Source organism: Branchiostoma floridae, chromosome 8 (genome assembly GCF_000003815.2).
Source record: "Branchiostoma floridae strain S238N-H82 chromosome 8, Bfl_VNyyK, whole genome shotgun sequence".
NCBI classification, from domain to species: Eukaryota; Metazoa; Chordata; class Leptocardii; order Amphioxiformes; family Branchiostomatidae; genus Branchiostoma; species Branchiostoma floridae.
In genome coordinates this window covers 17188802-17212619 of record NC_049986.1, presented here as the reverse complement: position 1 = coordinate 17212619, position 23818 = coordinate 17188802, and the positions used below count along the sequence as shown (strand labels likewise).

The 23818-nt window shown below is 40.9% G+C and overlaps 1 protein-coding gene across 1 annotated transcript in view; it reads left to right on the top strand.

The window, feature by feature from the left end:
- Positions 1-321: 321 nt before the first annotated feature.
- Positions 322-23818, top strand: part of LOC118421575 (leucine-rich repeat-containing protein 4C-like) — an 83969-nt gene continuing 60472 nt past the window's right edge. Inside the window, exon 1 of the mRNA XM_035828921.1 lies at positions 322-3251. The gene's annotated coding sequence lies outside the window, so the exon portion shown is untranslated. The remainder of the gene's footprint in view (positions 3252-23818) is intronic.

Below are 23818 nucleotides of genomic sequence, written 5' to 3'. Positions count from 1 at the left end.
ACTTACAAACTGCTGCACTACTCACTGTCATGCCGATGTTGATGAATGAAAGCGAATAATAATGAATAATACATTCTAGCTGATATAAATCCATGTACTGTAAATGCATTTAAGTTCGCGGAGATTTGATTTCGCGGTAGCGGGAAAATAGACTTTTCGCGGTGCGTGGTCTTAATCTCGCGGTAGCACCATGCACTGTAGTCTCTTACTGCCATGGACAAATGCTCACGGTGGTTTTAAATTTGCGGTGAAGCGGCCGCCACGAAAACAGCGAACATTAAACCACCGCGAAAGTTTTTACATTTGCAGTATATTAGGCAATATATTTGCATATGCATTAAAGCCGATTCAAAAGCAAAACGAGGGAGATTTTGCTCACATCTTTCACATACCTTTGAAACTGACTTGGTGACATCACATTTATTTTGCTGACCAATAGATTCGAAGGCTGATTTATTGAAAAGTATAATGTTTAGGCAATATTCACTTTCTACAACGGTAGTACATTCAAATCCAAAGCAGTATTTAACTCCATGAGCAACAGGTGTCATATGTCTTACATATGTCCACCCAAGAACTCGTATTATTCCACAATCAACACCAAACCAGACATGTGCACAAAGCCAGTGACGAAACACTTGATTGTCCTACAATACTGTCTCACGGCAGGTACACACATGAACATTAAGACTGCCAACTTTTCTATAATTCCTATGCTTTACTTAACGTTATCTCGACACTTATCCCATGAAGGGGGAGGGCATCGCGGAGAGGTTGACATTCTGCTGCCCGGTGTGTAGCCTCCCGTAGAGTCAGACACGTTCAGAGGGACTCTGGTACTCCTTCTACGGCCTTCTTACCTCCGGGTCTCCCTTTGGTCCTTACACCTGAGTACCTGTTGGCGTAGGTTCTTAAGTTTGAAAGCATCGATCTAAAACTACTCAAGGACCTCGCCATGAATCATAACGTCTTTAAGTGCCTCAAGGACATTCTTATCTCTTGAGGCAGAAAACCTTTCCCGACATCATTTGTCTCAAACTGTAGATGTCACAGCGCCTCCGAGGAAATGAATGCGCCAGACATTGTTCGCCTCACAGACGAAGAAAGAAAAATCTATAAGGCTCCATCCATATTCAAGGCGTGAGAGCAAGCCATCCTCAGAGCTGCCTGGCCATGGTGTCCCTCTTTTGCTTTTCAAATTAGGTTGATAGGCATGCAATGGATATTGGTCCTTTTGAGATACCCAGTCCCATTTCAGGGAAAACACAATGCTCACTGACACCTCAGCTAACTGGGAACGCCAGCCGGGAGAGATATCAATGCCACCACTACAGTGCTTTGCAGAAGGTATACTAAGGACATGGTTTTGGCATGCGTAGCATGTAACGGAATATACGTATGTACGGAACATGTCACTTTATCTCAAAACGTAATTCCATGCAAGAAGATATGACAGTTTCATCTCAACCCGCGTTGTAAATAAGTGGGTACAGGCTCCGTGGGCTAGCCGGGGCACATTTATCGTTGTTAAGTATGGACACTTTGTCTACGGAGGTTCGCAGAAAGGACCTCTCAGGCCGATATGGTTCAATTTAGAATGATGAATGCCTGAAGTTTTATCTTTAACAGTCAGAAACTTTTCTGCAATGGCTGAGGGGGCAAAGTACGGAAGGAAACTGCAAAGTTGGGAACGTAATGGCAATGCCAATTTTCCTTCACCCGAATATGCATGAAAAAGCTCTGGGCAGGGTAACCTCACAACAACACGTCATGCTTCTCGCCGCTAATCCAGGGAGGTCACCAGTAGAAATGTCCTAATTTGGGGAGCGTACTGGAAGGACATCAATCAAATATCCACTAGAGAAATACAGTTTTCCCACGATAAAAAGGTGGTCGATAAAGTGGGCGACAGATATGATTAGATCAGGATACCTTTCGATGATGATTGCAAACTGTGATTCAGGTCCATTTTGAATAGGAAATCAGGAAAATCGGAAAGTCTAATATGGACGATAGATAACTATCGACCAGCAGTCTACGTGTGATCAATAAGAATTAGAACTAAAGGCCGCAGTAACAAATCATTGTTTTACATGCTTGTAATTGTGATGCCCCTAGAGAGTAGTTGATTACTGCAAGGTGGTATCGTGACACAATTACTTTACATTTTCGTAAAGTTACTGCATATACAAAGCCTGGTGCAGACATATGTAGAAACTGTAGTCTGTTGTGGTGCATGGGATGTACCAATTGGCTATGGCATCCTGGCGCTTTAATCATGAAAGCAGTGTGTGAATCGAGCTTTGATGATGTGGCATTCTGATGTCTCTTGTGGTGGATCTGTGCATTCAAATAGGAAAATTGTCGTTTGAAATGGGTAGCAATTTAGTTGACAGAGATTTCTACTGAATGTTAAACGGTAAGGTAAGTACCAAGAAAGGAACCATTTGCATTTTTCACTTACATGTCTTATCTACAGCAACGGTTGCGTCTCGGTCTATGAATGATTGGTCAAAGACCAATCGACTCACGAACACATGTGTCTGTCTGACATTGTCAAATCATTATCATTCTTGGCGCCATCCTTTACTCACGTCCCTCAGATTTGTTTCAATTACCAGTAGACTCGTTGCTGTTGATGAGATTTCATGCCGCCGCTTGATGTTATTACTTAGCAACCAGCTTTTTCGAGAACAGAAGCCCGAAGTTGAGTGCGATCGCAGCGCTTCAAAGCAAAAATGGAAGGTTAATCAAATCTGTTGAGGATGATCACGATGAAATGCTGGTGGACGCAATAGAGATATGATCTGCAACTTCCTTGGTGTCCTTAATTCTTTGCGTTTGCCTCAATTAATCCTAGATTGAATAACGCGTGCCATCCATACAGAATTACGCTCTTGTCTCCAACTCCGTGACCCCTGGAATAGATTCGAGGAGGCGCAGCGCTATTAAGCCAGCGCTGACTGGGCGGGTGCTAATTCCTTGTCAGGCGTAGAATTCATCAAGTTCATATCGATTTTGACTTGTGGCTGCTACTGCCTACCAGGGACTACCCGTCTCGCTGGTCGCAGTTTGGCTGCCGAATGGTACGGGGCGCACATCGGACAAGAACAGTGGAGCGTGAACGTCCGGCAAAGCCAAGAGTGCATCTAGATGTGTAAAGACTTTTCCGCGAATCCGGCTCAGTTTCCGTAGACCTGGCATCAAGCTCTGATGACGGGACGGGTAATAGGAGTGGAGGAATGTACATGGTGAGTACTTATTCTATCATCGGTACTATTTCTTGTTGGAGAAGCGTGCGACATATGTTACTAATGCCTGGATGAAGAAGGGTGAGGTTGAAGCTTTCAACGTATGCAGGTAAATGAGACAGCGACACACTGGTTAAAGATTATTTCCCGGATAGGAACACCTACAGAGTACGTCGTTACGGATGCAAGAAACATGTAGCCGTCACAGAGAACCGACTGTTCGGTGATTTACAGTCTAATTATAAACTACATCTGAGGGAGATGCCCGAAGGCCCGCGGGTTCTCCATTGATGAGTTGGTCCCGGGCATATGCTTGGGCATTTCTTGACGGTCTTGATATTGAAGACGACCTAAAGGTGTGCAATGACGTGTGAATGACAGTGATTTGGCGTTTATTGATGGTAAATATTTGAATGGAATATAAATAATGACAGTAAAACTCGAGTCAAGTGCGCTGCATTCTTGATTCGCGAATCAATTATCGACGATTCTGGTAGATAAACTGTTGGTTTCAAGTTTCAACTGCACCGTGCATACTTTGTTTTGATAACCGTATCAAATATCAAAGTTATCTGATCCATTCGTCACCTTCACGAATAGAGTTGCCACAATTGTATTGATTTTATAAGCGAACTTTAGACTAATAATCGAACCACCTACACAAACAAATTAAAGGATTGTAAAATAAACCAACTTGGCATTCACCTGACAGAGCACCCTTGTTGGGCAGTACACCCAGAATATCGTGAGTGTGTGCTCTCTTTCAGGCGTTTACAGTAAAAATTCGCACTTACGCGTTCTTGAGAAGAAGGTTAGGTCGTAATTTCGGTTTGTATTGAGTCCCGTCGAAATTTCGCACGCCAATTTATCATTAAGGCCACTGGGAGGCGGCGGCGGCGTGTGAGGTACAGTCTGCTCAGGACGGAATGGGATGTGTGCTTACCGGTGTAGCAAGCTGTTAATGTCAAAAGTTATTTCAAGAAAATTGGTTGTGTAATAACTCGTAACGAGAGAGTGTCTCTTTGACGGATTGCAGCTTTCGTATGCTCTGGACGCCCGCGAAAGGTTCCCAGGGCAAGTGGGTCCTGCTACAAGATTGTCCGTAAAACGCGGACAGACAAGCGTGGAGTTCTTTCTCGGCACAAGTAAAGAAAATGGTTGACTTACACTGTCATCAATAATATCAAGAATTGCCTTGACCATTTAAACTTGATCATACTTTTGTACAGTAGAAAAAAAAGTACAAATCATCAAGCTTGGAGTGCTGAGAAAAGTTGATTAAGTTGCTTTGTCGTCTTCGAAAATAACTCCAGGAAGGTGATGGTATTGGTAAACAATAGACACCCTCAGAATCGACCAGCGAAGCGTTGACTCCTGGCGCACATGATTTATATATGTGCATCTTATATACGTCGTTGCCGTCCGCCAAATCAATGAGAAGTCGTCCCCAAGGTCTTTGCCAATTTTGAGGTATACTCCATGCTTAAAGTGCCTGGAAGCAGCCAGAAGATTGCCTCTGATGAAAGCTGGTAATATTGGCAACTTTACTGCAGTTCCAATAACTACTTTATGGGCAAGTATAGACATGTCCTTTTGGAATATTTAGGCACTCCAGGTACTACGTCACGACGGTTATGCATATCTTCAAGTTTGTTGTTCGTGTGCTAGCTTACATTCTGAGACAAGGACAGACACACGTATTTTCAACTCTTTGATCTTCTGCAGTTTATTCCACTGTGGAAGTCAGGGATAGCCAGGGAATTTCATGAGCAAGGCTTAAGGGCAGGATGGATGCCGTAAACAATGAAGTGTTATTAAGGAAATTGGGTTCATAATAGCTCAGGGCTACTGTGTGTATCCGTTTTCGATAGGAATCTCTTAGGGCACATTTGTTATGACCAGAGACGTCGCACGGTCGATCGGATAATCATTTCTGTCGGCATTTGTTTTCCCAGCCAGTGGTCGAAAACAATTGGAATACATATTGTCACTGCGACCGATGGTGCATACCATTATCATATGTTTTCATCTTTGCTACTGTTGCAGAAATATTGACGGATTAATCCTTAACAAACACTAAAAGGTAAAGTATGCTGTAAGAAAGGAATTGATTCTTTTCTCTAAACTGATGTTCGAAATACGACACCGTACATTAGTTGATAGATTGGTACCATGGTACGGACCCTGGATGATGCAGACAGGCGGTTGTAAGATGCTGTTGGCCACGCCTACAAAGATGTGTACTGTTATGATACGTTTGCATATGTTTATATGTTTACATTTGTTGTTGATTTGTGTACGTGTATGTCACCAAATACACGTACTTGTACTTGTATGATTGAATTTCTTTGCTACTGGCGAGGAGACTGGCTTCTAGGCTGTTCATCACAACACCAGCTGTCGACGTCAAGAATGCTGACCTCAAGGATATAGCATGCTGTATAAGCCTAAGTGTATGAGGGTTACCTCCGGTTATCCGCACAAAACACCCATTACATGTGTATTACACAAGAATGCTGACTATGGGTAGAAGGATTCAGTGTGTTTATTAACACTATGTGTCATCTGAAAGAAGTTTGAATCAGGCTACCTCCGGTCAACAGTCACCTGGAGACTTAATGGGTATGTTACAGCAGCAAGGGTTTTATCATCTTGCGAATCAATAAGTTCATTTTGTAGCCTCCTTTACGCATTTATTCCTTGTACTTCAATCAGTATATATACCATCTACGTATGTAATGTTCGTAGTATATAGACTTACTAAAACTTATATAGGTATGTAGTTTAATGAACATTGACTTCGTAGTTTTTACAAGGTAACAAATTAATAGTCTTTCTCATGGCACCCTCTAAAACCAACTTGACAATGTTAAGTCGGTAAATACAGAACGTATTTAGCAAAATATGCATTTAGCTCTTACTTTTGAGGACGTACATCTTTGTGCAGCGTTAACAGCACTATTGGTGCGTCGGCCATCAATGCTTGGCAAATACATCATACTGACCAGGCCTGCAATACTTGGTTTTGTTCCTTAAGATTCACGTTTTTTGAAAACCAACTCCCTCACAAAATATTCAACTACGTCAACGGCGAAGATCGTCTCCATGGCTACCATACCCGTAATAACTCAGTTTCCCAAAGCAGGCATACGAAATTGCAAATGACCGCCTACGCGATTTGCAATTTTCTCTACCCTTTTTTTCGGTAAGCAGCAGTAGCAGGTGCAACTACACCCCAGCCTGCCCACCCACTCGTACCCACTTTGATGTGATGCACTTACTGGGTACTTTGCTTCGCTAGGAAGAGGTTGTTCCCTCGCTTGTTTGGGATTAGGAGAATGTACCCATTTCACCGGTGCGCCGCATGAAGCGATAACTACAATGTCACTTCCACAGAGAGGCAAGCTGTGTTGCATAATGAGTCTCACCCAAGTATGTCTGGACGTGTTTTTACCTTTGCCAAGAAGGTTATATTTGCGGTAGCGCTTGTGTGTGTGTGTTTGTAAAAAAGCAGCATAATACAAGAACGCCTGCATGAATTCTATTGATATTCGTTATGTGTGTAGGTCTTGATGAGACATAGAAACGATTAGATTTTGGGCCCCCAAGTGGCCTGTTATGGTACTGCACCGGAACGTACGGTTTGATATCTCGAGTTCTGGACATGCTGCGGCTATGATTTTATTAATTACCCGGTCAAGTTAGAATGCACGACCGCGGTGTGTTAGACTTGTATAAAGCAATGGGATGGTTCTGAACAAGTTCAACGAGTGAGTGCTTTGCGCATGCCATGTCTTATTATCAATTCCTGAAGATGTGCCTTTAATTCAATGTCGACAATACTAAATTATCACCCATATGACTCTGGCTCTGGCTTTGATCGGGTAGTGTGCATCTACGTATACGTAGTTGGTTCGGTAACAAGCAAATCAATGGCATGGCAGGCTTAAAAGGACACCTTTACGGTCTTTCTGCAAATGGAACATAATATGCATTCGGCGTCTCCTTTCATAGACCGTCTGGCAGCCGTAACGGTTGTCCACCGGGCCCAACTTAAGAAGACCAGAACAATAAAGAAAGTTGACGGGAGTCCGAGTACTTATCTCAACACCGTCCTGTGAGACCGACCCGCTAATAGAGGTTCACGGACCTTTTCCATCCTTGGTTTCCCCAGGCAACAAAAGAAGCTGTCTTTCTGCATGTAGAGAATTCATGTTGGAAGAATCTGGTTACGGCCAAAGAAAATCGAATAAAGTACAACCATCATCTTGTCTGACCTGAGCGGTCACTACGTATTACACCTGAAAGGATTGGGGAAACTTTTATTCCCACAAATTGTGTTGCTGTACAGCTCCTGTCATCTATCTATCTATCTATCTATCTAAATCCGCTTATACCATCGAGGGTGTCGCGGGGAGGAGGAGAAGGTGGTCTAGTGCTAGACGTGTGGCATGTTGGAGTGTCATGGCCACCTTGTTTGGAAGGGTATGCAATTCGTGGTAAAGTACCATGGGTATTTTACCAGTACAAATAGATATACAAGGACACAACAAGTGATCTGGAATCTCAAGTGAGCAGCATGCATCTTCGGCGATCTGATCAATACCAAATAATTTAAGAATGATGGAACAATGCCATCTCTTGTAAAAAGTAATCTCATAATGCTTCAAATGATACTTAATCTGTGCAAGATAGACCGTAGAATAATAGCCATATACATGAAAAATGGGGAGCAGTGCTTCAAAATGCCTACATGGTGACCTGCGTGTTTGTTTGGGGGCAATTACAAAATATGTTGGAAGAAATCATTACGATATTGGAGACCAAAGACCAAGATTCCAAGATTATTGTGCTAATACGCGATCATTCACTTATGAAATTGTCAGCACATGGTCAAAGATTAATATAAAGACCCCATCAGTTGCAAAGGTGAACTTACGGATAGCTTACCATTCTAGAAAACAATTTCTAAACATAACTACAGATGGCGTGAAGACCTTGCAGGGTCGATTCCGCTGAACCATTCCGTCGCCATACCGAACATACATCCAAATAGCCGAGTATCGACGCCAATATTTGTCTTCAGCTGCCAACCTTTCAGCATCTTTGATCTCATGATTCTTTGTATGATTCATTATACTGACTCGCATATGGTTTAACCAGCTCCATTTACTCATCCAAATGCAGAGTTAGCTGAGGGAATTGTAAAGTTGTTGGCCTTGGCGGCTCCACTAGCCAGGGAGATGTCGTGGCACGTTTTATTCCTCATTTACATACAGATGACCGTGTAATGGGATCACAGGGGCAGACTTCACAGGTGCATCCTACAATAAGCAGAAGGTGGGGCCCAATGGGTGTAATAACCTGGACTGAAATGGCAATGCCGTACTTAAGAGTATGGTATGTTAGACGTTGGTGTAGTTTACAGAGGTGGTCACTGGGTTGGTCAGCTGGTAATTGAGAAACTGTAGTTGGGCATCCAATGGAGGGGGGGGGGCTGTTAGTGCCGACATTGATTTATCCGCTGTACGTGCTGGAGCGTGCAGAATCATCTCGCCACGCTATTACTTTGCAATCTTCCCTGGAGGAGCTTCACATGTAACCAGAACGCCTGGTGCTTTAACTATATCCCTGATGCTTAAAGAATAGTTGTTAGTGCAGTATTAGAAGAGACTAACTAAGATAGACGTATAGCGCCCGTTTAGCTCCGATCACTTCAGTATGTTTCTGTGTGATCATAGTCTATTTTAGGAGTATTTACAGCGATAACACAGAGATGAGGGAGGAACGGGTCGTTAAGTAATGTTTCCCGCGTAAGCATCTATCTGTGAACAAAATATCTGAAAGTCACACTTGAACATGTTTAAAAAAACTAAGCTATGATACTTAAAATGTTTTTGTAACGATTGATACTTAGTCTAAGGTTCACATAAAGAATGCACAGAAGTGTATCAACGTAGTTGTAGGCCAAAGACAATAACATCATTTTCAAAATTTCATTTTGCTATACGTCCCACGTTTGGGAACCATAATAAGGGAAAAGCGTCTGACTTTAGGCTTAGGATTTTTACCAAATCAAATATTTGGACTTCGTCTATATTGGATAGCAATATGTCCCCCATCCCTCATTTTCAAATGTCTTGGTGCTAACAGTTAATCGTCAATCATCTTCAAGGAGTCAATTTGAAACACAGCGTCGATATATTTTCTTTCATCCTCTCATTAGGCTTAATATCAACTTGACGTTTCCAGAAGTGGCCCAAATGGCACTTCAGTAATGCTGTATTTCAATCTATTATTTGATTGATGACTTTATATTTCACCAGACAGTATGTCTCCTTTCTATGCTTCACGTCTGCAATGGTAAGTAGAAAACAAAATACCTGGTATAAACAGGAATTGGTTATACACCTACTTTCAAACAAAGCAGATAACTTCTTTTGTATTTTTTGCATTTCAATCAATACAATTATCTTTGACTTATAAATGTTATTAATGGACTGAAATAAAGATAAAAATATTTGAATAAAAAATCAATCCTATAGTCTCTTGCCCTTATGTTCCTTCAATAGACATGCAGTCTTAATGCCTCATATTTTTGCATTTTTATCTTTCTTGTGTAAAGTTGTTGATATATCAGGAAGATCCTGACTTGGGAGCGTTTAAAGCAAATTCTGTAGACAATCTCGTAGCTTAATTGGAATCAATACGAATCTTGTCATGTATGTGTGATATAAGGCATTATATCCTTGAAAACTAATTATAAGTTCACTAAGAGGTTGTATGTTGTATGTCTTGTATAGATGGGGCTTATAGATAATAGCAGAATCATGAATCACTATGAAAAAAGATGTCTGGGGTCTTATTAATTACTTTCGTCGAAGGTTACACGTGAGTTTATCATCGCCAGCCTATATATCAGTATTATCAGTGCCACGCACACTGATAAGAGCTACATGCATCTGGCAGTTCAATCTGCTTTCCATACCGCAGACTGCCTCTGGGCCATGGAAACCATCAGGAATGCCGTAAAAACCAGCGAGACATATCTGAAACAAAGTGGCTCTCTATTGTTTAGTTCACTTCAAACGTTGCCAATGACGAGGGCATTTACATTAAAGAAGTGATTGCTCCATAAAACGCCTATGGACTGAAACACTGTATGTGGCTTACGATCCATGTGTAATAAATAAGGCAGAACGCGCTATAGTGCCACCAAAGAGGCTCCGAAGGTAGCGTAATTTATATAGTGGATCTTCCTGTAAATTACGAAGTGTGCCAAAAGGGAAAAATTTGCTAAAAGAATGTGTACTTTGTAAGAGAATAGTCTGGTGTGGGAAGTTCTAAGTTATTCTAACTGAAGATAGAGGTTGAAAATACTCAAAGATTTTTGTTTCTTCTAATACATGTATATAAGGATATAATCATATGCCAAATCATAAAACACAAACAGGGCTGTCGCTATCAGACCAATTTTTAAGTCGAAAATACCTGTGTATAACGAAAGGAAGAGTACCAGACAAAATCAACCCGTAAAACATGGCTACAGCGTACTCCAAAAGTAGCACCTCATGTTGAAAGGAAGATGAGCAAAATGAATATATTCAATCCTCTCACTTTCACACGAAATGTGGAGTTGGACTCATGTGTATATCATTGCCATTACGATCACCTACGTCTGCGCCCAATCAATAAAGGTCAGGGTGTCGACAATAGATATCCCTAGAATGGCACCATCTTACGTGCTGGTCGTTTCTCAAAGTCCTCATATTTTGGGCAGTAAAATAGATGCCTTGGCACTATTATTATGAATATAGACAACTGAATGTCATCGGATCACCAGAATCTGGACATTGGGCTAGAATCATTACGGTGTTATCGCCGTTTACATGTTATCCGAGGATATGAGATTTTCTGTTAGAGGTTAAGTGTTTTACAGACTGCATTGAGATCGATGCAATACCTAATTACACATGCAGACTGGAATCGCTGTTTTGCATCTTGAGTACGCACATCGATCGTTGGACCGAAAAGGAAACAGCACATTGTGCATAAATCTATCTACGACGGCGTTGTCAAATTTGGATATGCATTCTTGAGGCGAGTTTCCTCCAATACTTTTCCAGAAGTTCAAAACAACAACCTAGAATTTACGTTGCATAATGGCGTAACTTTTAATAGAATTCAGAACATCACGAAAACGACCTTGCTGAGAATCTTACAAATTTCAAGTCACCCGAGCCAATGGTTTCACTTAAAAAATATGGGTTTACATTTGTGCACCTGTATCAAATTTCTACCGATACGAAATCCTTCTGTTGGAGAGCGGACCCCAAACCTTTCGCGGCCCCGCTCTGGTCTGTTGATTTCAGTAAATCTTTGTATAGCAGTATGAATAATCCATGACATTCCTGAATGGTCGAACAGATGGTGGTGCCCAATACGTCTTCATGGGGTGTTCCTGACCGCTCAAGGAGCGCGGATGCCTCGGACGGCAAGAATGGGGGCAACGCTGTTGACGAAACATGGCAATGCCATGGAAGGACGGACGATTCACAATCACTTGGACGGAAGATGCTTTTGAACATGAGCACGCTGCGCACTGATATCGGTGATGCATTCTATGATCACAACACGTGTTAGTCCGCCCACTGCATTGTGCATCACCCTAATTACAAACGTCCAGGCGGAATGGGTCCATGCCAGGCGGGTCGCCTCTTAAGCTCCTCTTCATAGTTTGATCGAATGCGGTTTACAGCTATTCTTCAAATCTTATAGTAATTCTTTATGGAACAGTACAAAATGATACCTTTGAACATCTCGTTGATAGTCCTTTTCGATTTTCCGCTTTGCTGACTGGATTTGTTACAGCTCCAAACTGCTTGACCTCATCAGTAGATTGCCGAGGCATTTTCTAAAGTTAAGGCATCTGTAAAAGAGATAATTTCGTTTTGTTACCGGGACATTGAAAAGTACATTTGGTAGAGTAGTTTGAAAGAGCGAAAATTCCTACTTCTAAGCACCAAGCAAGATAACGCTGTTCCAGTGATTCAACCATTGCATCAGGCATGGGACTTCTTCTTGAAGACGACAACTTGACCGGATTCTTTTTGAGAATTAACGAACTGTTACACGTACACAATTTGCGAGCGTTAGGTGTCGAGCTCGCGTCTGGTGGAAAGGATTAACGTTTACCAGATCCTTATCTGAATTCGTGGAATATATCCACTTTGTGTTGTTAACAGAGGATAAAAAGTTATCGGTTTGGAAAGTCGAGCCATCAGCATGCATGAGGAATTGTTATTATCATCTTTATGTCCAATTCAACAACAACGACTAGCATCTTCACACATACTTTGCCTAGTATTAGAGACATTACTTGCCACGTTGTTAAGTTAATGGATTGATGGGACACTAATTCTACCAAGCTACAAGTATGTTGTGGTTGGAGTAAAGTTTTTGCTTATTTTCTAAGAACCTGACAACATGTCATTTTTACTCTCATCGTGTTAGTGTAACACTAAACGTGTTGATGGACTCCTGATGAAATTTATCAAATTACTATGCATGTCACACACACCACTCATTCCACGTCTATAAAGTGTCTCATCCTTGACACCGTAGTCATAACGATATATTAGCATGTGATTACGTTTTGTCAGGTTTACGATCCCCTGTCCATATCAAATCAGCCCGGCAATATGGTTGCTGCAGCGGATGGCATTTATATGATCATCAAGACAAGCAAAGCGTGCAGGCAGATAGCACGTTCATGAAAATAGTTCTCACAGTTCCTCATCTAGAATATCAGTGCAAACTTACAAATGATCTTAACGAGAGGTAGATGTGGTGGCAACGGCGTTGAGGTAGACGCTTCGCTATTCAGTGAATAGTGATTGATCATTGATTTGTGACCATATTCAGTTCGCATTGGTGGTAGGAAAACTCGTAGTTCTATAAGCTTTATTAGTATTGTTTTCCTTCCATCTACTGTCAACTAAATATAACTACAAAAATGTATGATACAAGTTGGCCCTAACGAAATGTTTGTTGCAAATTGCAGAGGTTCCCAACCATTGTTGAAGATTACATCCGGATATACATAATATTACATATTCAAGTATGATTTGCATACTATCTAGAAAGGTGAAGGAGACAGATTAGGATGTTAGGCATTAAAATGATTATCAGAGTTAAAGAAATGAGCTGTTGTTATTTTCCAAAGTATCTGCCATAACTTAACCAACATAAAGATATAAAGCATGCAATGTCTTCCTCATTAAGTACGTGAACTGCCAAGAAGGAAGCTATTGTCTACCTCGATTTTGACATAAATCTGTATGAGTTAAGATGCATGGCGTTTCAAAAGTACCTAACTATCAACAAAAGAAAATGAACGGGTCTATCAATGTGATGCACCAACATTAATAAGCATTTCGATTACCAGAAAATAAATGACGCTTGAAGTTTCAAACAATACAACAAACAATTAATCATTTTTCTAACACTAAGTAATTATACCATAAATATCATATGCTACATACTACTCACTAGTGTATGACAACCTCCCTATCTACCGCGAAATTAAGATTTCTTCTAAATTAGACAACAGAGGTCTTATATTCTTTTTTTTTTACAATCAAAGGTTAAGAATATGTTGTATGCTACTCTCTACTGTACAATTGTACACACTAGTATCAAACAAGTGATACAGGAGTTCTAGCAGAACAATTTTTGTTTTTACCAGAAAATCAGATTGGATGATATTGATTTGGAGAATGGACTTAATCATTTTGACAATTAACATATTAGCCAATCTCACAAGAAGACCGGAAAATGCTTGTAAATATTCAGTCACTAACTCATAATGGCCGTATGCAAGTGCCATCAATATGTAAATTAGCTACATTTGCATACGACCATTATAAGTTAATGATTCGGTACAAAAGAACCCATTTCCGCCTCCCAAACCAGTTCCAACTTGACATTGACAGCATAGTGACAATATATCAAGGGACATGACAAACGGTTTCTCATGGGAGAGATTGGAATTCCGATATCTCCTAGGAGAATTCTGAATTCCCCTTGATTCCAATCTCCTCTGCGACATACATGTATACACATGTACTAAAGGTAATATATGGTGAGACTTACATTCGAAGGCCTTTGGAAAATCCAGATCATTCAGAGCATAATGCAAAACACGTAGGATCGGTGTCCTTAATGAACCATTAACCTTTCAGAAATTGATTTCATCGCTACGGACCTAGTTTAATTTCTCTCCTTATTGTAATCCACTAACAGACACAATAGAGTTTGCCGTGTGTTAAGCGGTGTGCTCAGAGAATCACTGAATATTCACTGAATATTTACAGTTTGTTAATGGTCCATTCCGTTGAAGCTCTGTCGGGTCAGTTGGAAATGACAGTGTAGTAAATATAGAAATAGATATGTGTCTGTTGTTTTAGTTGAAGCTGTCAGTTAAAAGACCACCGCAATAACATTTGTCTTGTCGATGTTGTTACATCAGAGAAGGCCATTACTAATGCATGCAGGACTATTCTTTTCTCTGACAGGTTGAGTATATAGCTAAATGTCTCTAGGACATTTTTGTTTCAATGCAGTTTTTAAAATAACCGCAACGGGTAACAAGGTCCAAAATCAAATATGTGTTTCCCTTGGGCCAACACATAGCCCAATAAAACATATTTTTATTGCACTACGTATCAGTTTCATGACGTATTATTTTCAAAAGGAATTGCCTGAGAAAAATAGCCCAACGAAATTCACCTAATCGGCGGTTTATCCCGAAGTAAGAATACATGTCGACTTCTTACTCATATATGAAATGAGCATCGGATACCAGGTGTTTAGTCATCTGTACATGGCGTCCAATGTCAGCCATGTTGAAGGGTTAAAGATGTGAACCAGTTTCATCGTGTGAGAACTGGTCTGAACAGTCTATTTCTGTTTCTCCATGTACGTCTCATTCTGCATTTCCACATTCAAAATAAGGTTAGCATGAAGTTGCCATGAACAAATTCTTTATCATTGTGCGTTTCGACTGACTGGTTGATTCTCAGTGAGGCTCATTGTGAGAATTCACCTTTTCAGTTTAACAGACAAGCAGTATTACCTCCCACCCTGATGCTAACCCCTCCGAACCCATTTACCACAACCCTTCTCCCGTCTCTCCTGTAGGTGTTTCATCATTCACAGGTACAGTTACATACATTCATTCTTCATGCCACTGTTCTGGCAATATCTATCGTTATGACAATATACTTACTGTGACTTGAGGAGTACGTTGCAAGTTAGGATGCGGTAAACAGAGCCTCGGTTCAACCAACCAGACCAACATTGGTTAAAACGACAACCAGGGTAAAACAGGTAACCAATTCAGGACTTGCTTTAAAAATCAGAACAACAGTGTGTAAACTGAAGTTGTCCTGTTTGTGAAGCTGGTGAGCCAATAAATGCCCTGTCGTACTTTTGACGGTGAGCTCTCTACCCTAATTGTGTGTACTTGTCTGTGAAATAGACAACTCAGTTCTCTTCAGAACTCGTAACTGTTGATTTATGTTTTCTCCATACACGCCTCCTTTTGTCTTTACTTTCCCTACCGAAAGACAAGAAGGCTTTGAATAATTCCTTTATCAAGTTCATCGTCAATGCTCTTCGATTGACCGGTCGCCGTAGTAGACGTATTCATCACACCGATACAGGCCCAGCGGTGATATGTATTGATAAGCTGCGATGTCACGTGCAAACATATCTGGTACTCTCCCCGATCGGCCATGATAAAGCTTGTGTCTGACGTACTTTGACTGGTCAATCATTCCTCCACCCACCCACACATGTCTACCTTGATCCAATCAGCTTTCTGCTCACGTTGGCCTCTTGGCGAGGCGGTGGTAAACTTTAAGTATACTTTAAAACTCCCTTCAGCGCAGAGACCTCCATGACCATCCGTCACCAGTAACCTTCCCACACAGAGACCGAGGTTCCTCGTATTCCGCCAGGTTGAAGGCTGTATGGATAAATCATCCACGAGGGCAATATGATTTTATTGCCATCATGACAATGATAAGCTTCTGGTTGAACTTGACATAGTTTTGCAAATATACACGTTGCTGTTATATATATGGAATTCATCGCATCATACTATATAATCAACATCTATTGATGGAAGTATGTATAAATTGGTAAAATTGAAGTTGGTTTTGATTGCATGTTTTTATGCTTGGATTCTTGTCTCTCCCTTACTATTGGCCATCAGCCAAATTCGTATGTATTTTTTAAGCAGTCGAGCTAACTATATAGAGGAAATAAGCATGCAACTTTTCTCAATCAATTCTTAGGGCTTTACTCTATGAATAATGAACTTTAGACCTCTGAACTACGTAGGTTACTGGGTTTAGTTGAAATGTATAATCTTTTATGACATAGAGTACTTGCAGGACTAAATTCACTTGGGAATTTTCTTCCGCATTAATGAATTTGTCTGCCGACTAATCAAGTTAACCTTCGAAGACGCTGTTAAAGATTTAATGGAATTATGCAAGAAAATGAAATGGCATGTCAACTCTCCTCAAATTTCTCAACACATTTAGAGCACTTCTGAAATGTTAAATAATACCCTTGTTCACATTCACTTGCCTCTGCGCGTTTACGGACGGGCGTACACAGACAGATGTCTCGTGATTGGCGTACATTCTGCTCGTATACAATTATTGCTACTCGAAGTATTCCGTACTTGGGGGATGTGATTTACCGTTCTCCAGCACAAAACATATGGGGTCAACCCCAATCTAACATATCGGCGCTGCAGCTCACTGGCGCTGCGTTTTGAATAAATATCGCCGCTCAGCAGGACTAGATTGCCTCGTAACTTTTCTATCTTGACAACGGATCCTACCGCGGTGTATCGGCAAGATGCAGGTGACGAGGACCTACCATCGAACAAAGGTGACCATCGCTTACGTGCCTATTTAGGGTTGCTATGGTTTTCCTGAGTATTTTGGTCTGTATGCGTGGGCACTTGTGGCCATGAGCTTTATTCACATTTTGTCGCTTGTTCCACGAAGCCTTCATTCATGTTCAATGAAGACTACATTTAAAAAAAAGCTGCATGTCTTGACTTAAACAAATGATATTCAACGTTATGACGACATATTTAGACATGTGGCCACATCAGTAATAGCAATGTTAGTCACGGCTGTGGCGTCACGTAGGTAGCGGGTTTTGCCTTTGTGGGAGATGGAGAACTCTAAGACGCCATAAAACATGCAAGAAAGGTTCGGTGATACCGGTAATGTAGCGGTGGCGCCTACAGTAGACCTTGTGTCGTCTCCCCTGTGCCAGATGTCATTAGCCCTGACATTTCGCTGCAGAAACACGAAGGTCGTAGATTTGCCACCTACAGTAGAAGTTCCAGAGTAGAGAGGGGCAGCTGCCCAAGGTAAATTCTGTCTGCTGTCCAAAATCTATACCTGAAATGCAACCCGGCCTATGAGTCCATGCTGCACAGAAGCTAACAAATCCTACTCCTTTGGGCCTCTTTTATACCCACAATATTTCCCGCACAGGGGACGTTATTTCAGAAGATTTCTGATAGGTAATAAAGAACCCCGAAAGGCACGTTGACGAATGCGGCTGGACCGTCGTTTATCAAACCGGAACAGCAGAACTGAAATTGGACGGAGATTGAGACGCAAAGCCAGTAGGAGGCTGACTCATTTTTCACCACTCTAGTCGCACGCAGCTAAAGGATCAAGGCGGATCATGCCGGGTTGTAACTAGAGTTATGCTGAGGGGTACAGGAGAACCGCGCTAAACAGGGAAACTTCATACCGCGGTCAGGTTGCACCCATAGCATGTAAGTAAAGCAAGAAAAGCCATCTCCATACAAACTCTTGACGGCTCATATAATACAGATTTCACAATACCTTAATGGATACCTAGTCGCTAACGATATTGCATATGAGATGTTAAAATCAACGATCGATAGGATAGGTCAAGGCCAGGTCCTACGTATAGTTTCATCTGTTATTCCCCAAGATGACCTCACGTTCACCAGATTCTGTTATGTCACAGCAAAGACGTTATGCCGAAGCCTGCAATACAACAACTTTGATCACATCTTTGATTGGGTCGGGCACGGTTTTGATAGTCTAGACAACATGGCAATGCGATGTCGTAATGAAATTGCCATGACTGCAAATTTTATGTCTATCATTTGGATTGTTTTACAATACATATTAGATTTTGCGTAGGAGTTTGCCCATGTCTAACGGATTCGATCCACTAATGCATGGTTTATTGTTGTAACATTGGTTTCCATATAAAGCAGCGCGATTTGCTTTTCAGGTCGAATGATTCCATATGAAGGATATATGCTTTCAGGTCATTTTTACTCGTACTGGCTAAAAGGTGGGCATATCTCGTGAAACAACAATGCAACCGATTCATCTCCACGCTACATAGAAACTCCTAAAATACAACGTTGAACCTAAATCATGTAGCATCTGAATACAAAGTATTGTACAGGAGATGTGCATGGTTTAAGACCTTGGCAGAGAAAGATATTCGTATTGACTATTCTTGCCAGGTCCAATATATATTGCATCTGTCCTTTATGTAACAAAAATGGTGAATCAGCACCGTAATTTATCACACAATATATCAGATGTATCACTAGACCATAGGCAACAACTAGATCAAGTACTAGTTGCAGAAGTGTATATATTCAAATACACCACTTTGTTCCGGCCACTTTGCTTTGGTGCATTAATTCATTTTCAAAGTAACAGGAAAGATACCGGCTGACTTTTTGTACACCTTTATTCAAATTAATAAAGACCATTAATGGCAAACGTAGATGAGGTATCTACAACTGTCATATGTTAATGATTTGGTGGTACAGATAATGTAGTTAATATACATGTATATCCATGCCAATTTTCTTAGTTCTTCTTTTAATCGTGAATATTTAATGCTTTTACATGATGAGGTTCAGAAGTCACTCATGACATACATTCACAGCTTTTACTGAAAAAGTTAATTTACAGTCCTATAGCTACTGGAACAGACAAGTCATCCATATCTCAACCTGATGTCTCCCAACTGAAATATTCATCAGCTAACCCACCAGTATCCGCCTATGATATGTCTCTGTAACTCGTGGCTAGCCTTTGAAATGATCTTTGTGGTTGACTTAGACTTGTCTGTCTACCCGTGCATGTCTTAACCATGCCGCAACTGTTGTGACCGACTGTTGTATATAACTTTTGCAAATGTCTGAAATACCCTTAAAGTCAATACCGTTACGGAAACTCCTATAGTCTTAATGAAGTTTACTATGAAGTTTACTCGGTTTTACTTCCATTTTAACCATCAGCAAGGATTTCACGAATCTGCCAATATTTTCAAAGAAAGCAGAGGATGTATGGTACCGAAGACAAATCGAGCACTTTCTTCAATGCGTAGAATGAGCAGAAATGGCACCATTCAGTGATACGTGAACTATTTGTGCCATCAAATGCAGCCAGTATCTCGTATGTTCGTATGAATATCCATACCCCTTGTAAATCATGCGTTGTCTATCCTATCCTCTCAGACTGTTCCTATTAATTTGATATGGTGAACATTGAAATATGACTATTTTCCATACCGATATAAATTTTAGAACATGAATCGATGTAGCAAATTTATCCGCACTAGCTAAGTTATGCATGTGCATTTTTTAAAGCGGATACCATGAACGTTGCGTCAAGATTATTTGATGCTTATATCGTTCGTTAATCTTCATCAAAACAAGTTTTTGTCCTATTAGATTTCAAAGTCATAGATTTTGATAGCATGAGTGATATCATGATAAAATTGTAACTCGTCAAGAAAACCGAATTCAGTTTAATCCCACTTATGCCCAACTATGGAGTTCGCGAGTCTCAAATTTGTTTGGAAATGTTCAGAACTATGGTGTCAAATACATTTTTGTCATGACATTAGTTGCAGAATCATCTTTATGAATGAAACGACCATATAAAATGGGCCCGCAACACCTAAAATTACGCACATAACTTAAGCCAGTGCCCTGTTTGTCATAACTGTATACCTGTAAATGCATACCGACCCTTTTTGAAATTTGACTACCTAAGCTCCGACAAGTCACCGCGCAAATGAAGTTGAATAGCAAATTTACAGCCTTTACTACATTTACTATCGTTATGTGAAAGACTATGATTTACGTTTTTAATTTCTTTTATGGCTTCTGCAAGGAAAGCCAAATAGCGGCACCTTATCTAACGCATCCGGCTACAGTGATCAAACTTTAGATCATACGTGCTGAATGTAGATTTCTGTAATGTGCATATAGTAAGAATATTCAACGTAACTGACGCGTCGATGTGACTCTCTCGTTTTTAGACTGAGCAAAACAACTGAAACTTTGCACTCTTGACTTTTTGCTTGCCTATGTTGTACCATAGGTTCCAAGAAAAATCCAATTTTTTTATGTTAGTGACTAAAAGCTGAAAAAGGCCCCTTTGCACAGTAAAGTAGGTACTATCGACTGGCATGTGGATGATACAACAAGCAATTATGGCCATTGTTGTATGATGTCGTGAAAAGACCAAAATGGCCAAACTTGACAATTCGTCTCCTATGAACGTTGAATCTCCCGCTCCTTATGAGCACCTGGTTTGCACAGAATTTTGTCAGGTGTTTCACCTTTAGTCTGTGTGATTTGCTCTGCTGAAACTTGCGTCCTTAACTTTTTTTTCTTGCATATTTCTTGTATCCTAGTGGCCTGGTATCATAAGCTGTCTTGAGAGGATTAACCCTATATTGACTCAAAGACTAGCCTGGGTACCATCCGTATTCTACCGGGGCTCCTTTTTTTAAATCTTTAGGGGTAGCGAGTGTAGGAGCCCCGGTAGAATACGGATGGTACCCAGGCTACTCAAAGACAAGAGTTTGTTGGGAAGTATAATCTCCCCTTTAGCACCTTCCATTTCAATCATCTTCTTTGAATAGTTGGTCGCTGAGTCATCAGAGTCTGAATCTGACCTCAAAACCTAACGCTGTGGTCCTCAATCTCGCTATAAGTGGGACACCTACCTTCTGACCTGATTTGTAAACATGGGATCCGATTAGCGGCTTGGGAGACCTGGCCTATGTTGAGTCAGCAATGTCATGATTTATGCTGGATTAGCATCTGGGACATCCTGGTAGGAAGTGTAATCATCTACCTGTTGCTGCGAAATGCATTATGCGCTAATCCTCCCTCCCAAAATGGGTCAGTAATAGCAGGACTATTTTTCGTAAATAGATCATGCTGTTGTTTGGCAGGATACCGTTGAGGCAAGCCTATTGGTACAGAACTGATCTTCTTATCAATTGCCACGAAACTTTTAACATCTTTGTGATAGAGCTCCGTGCGGCGGTCTCGTCTGTGACAAAGTGCAACGTGTAGTCAACTTTTGATCAAAGGAAACTATACTGTTGGAAAAGTTATTGAATGTCGTCGTAAGCTAAGCCTTTAGGTGGAGTTTGGAATTGCAGGCGCAGTGTTAAAGTATGGGTCACTATCACCGGCCGGGCCACAAGGCTTACGACGGGTTAGTTGGTTATCAACGAATATCGTAACATGCTTCCCCTGGACTTTCCATTCAATTTGAAGGGATCGTAGTGTCCTCATACCTTGATATCATCGCGGGATGTAGCGGATAAAAGTCGACGATTCCACCTCGTGATATCAGGGCGTCGTGAGAACTTCATAAAAGGAAATTTCCCATCAGCTCCTATAGCCGACTGGACAAATGCCCAGGGGTTATGTGAAGTAATTCCCGATGAAAGAATAGATTGAGTGAATTCGTCATTGGAGATGCAGGTCTAAGAGACGGATTTAGAGATTTCATAGGTCACTGGGGTCGCAGATGGAAAAGTTGTGCTTAGGTGTAAATCACAGCAAACACTCTCTCCACCAAGCATAAAGTGCAGCTATTGCACAGTGCTTGAACTGTTTGAATCAGCGGGACATTGATGTAGCAAACAGAGGGAATCTTGACTGTGACTGAAGTACTAGACTAAGTGTATTACCTTGTGTTACATGAATGTGGTCACAATGTCTATCCAATGCCTGTTCGAGCAGGATATATGTAATCCCGAGTGAGACGACTGGCAATGCTTTCTCGTAATTAGTGGTTTATCTGGGGCAAGGCTGCATTCGACTAAATTTTACTTTCAAAGACAAAGACTGAAGCAGAGTGACTGGGAAAAACGTACAACATATCTTAAAAAAAGTGTCTGCGCCAACTTTGACATCGTATAGCTCCCGAATGGCTTGCGCTAGAACAACCAAACTTGGTGACTTTTCCTAGAATATTGTTGGCAACAATTTACTAGAAACATAGTAAGTTTTAATTTTTTCAAGTGGAGATATCAACCCTGATGATATCAGAGCATGCTTTCAAAACTACTGAAGGTGTCTCTTGGTTTCCTGGTAATGATTTGGGGTTTGTGGCATTTAATACGCAGAAACAAAATAGCCGGCTTAGGGAATGCCTACTACCTTTGTGAAGTAAGGCATGATTTTAACTTCTTTAACCTTTGACTAAATACGTGAAATTCTTTATTTCAAATCTTTCTGGTAGCCTATTGTGAAAGGGCAATTTCATGAATTAAATGGCCCAACCATAACTAATGAAAGGTAATGGATAACAATTCGAAATCCCAATTTTACTTAAGGAAATAAATTTTGCCATATTAGACAATAAATGATTGAATTCTATAGCTCTTTGTGCAGGGTACACATTTGGAACATTTTCTGTTTTTTCCAACTACCAACAAATATATATAGGTAGCAGACCACTACATTATCTACCTCCTTTGATCAAAAATTAATGATGCGAGGGCAATAACTGCATTTGTGTCGGTTGTTGATGCGTTAAAATTGGCTGACTCATATTGCAGCAGGCTCGTTGCGTTAACCGTTGGTGGTTTCATATCTATGCGATATGAACTTTTGGGATGTGATATGGACGTCCGGAAATGTGTAAAAGGCAACTATGTATTTTATGAGGTTCCCACCGACTCGACAAGGGATATTGTTTTGTAATTTTGGAAGTCGAGACAAAGAGGGAAACGTGTTTCGTGAGCCTTGTTTGACAAGGTATTGCACCCAAAAAAGGTGAAGGGTGTGATTATGAAAAGACTTATGAATTTTGTTCAGACCAAAAGGTGGAATAAACTGCAATATCATTTGACATTTCCCTTGTGCCGATCGCCGATGATTTCATACCCCACATATGCTATCAGTGTTCTCCCTTTGTAATCTATTCTGGAGTAATTCATACGTCTGTAGCTTTCTGCAGCACATCTGCATTTGGCATTTACAGCCCATAGCACCCTGGAAATGGATTCCGTCGTGCAAGCAAGATTTAGCTATAAGTTGCAGGATGGTGCATAGGGACCACTTACCTGCTGCCAACGAGCCCTTTGTCTTCGTTACAAGTTGTGTGCAACATATGGAATATGTAATATCAAATCGGGTACGGCGATATTGG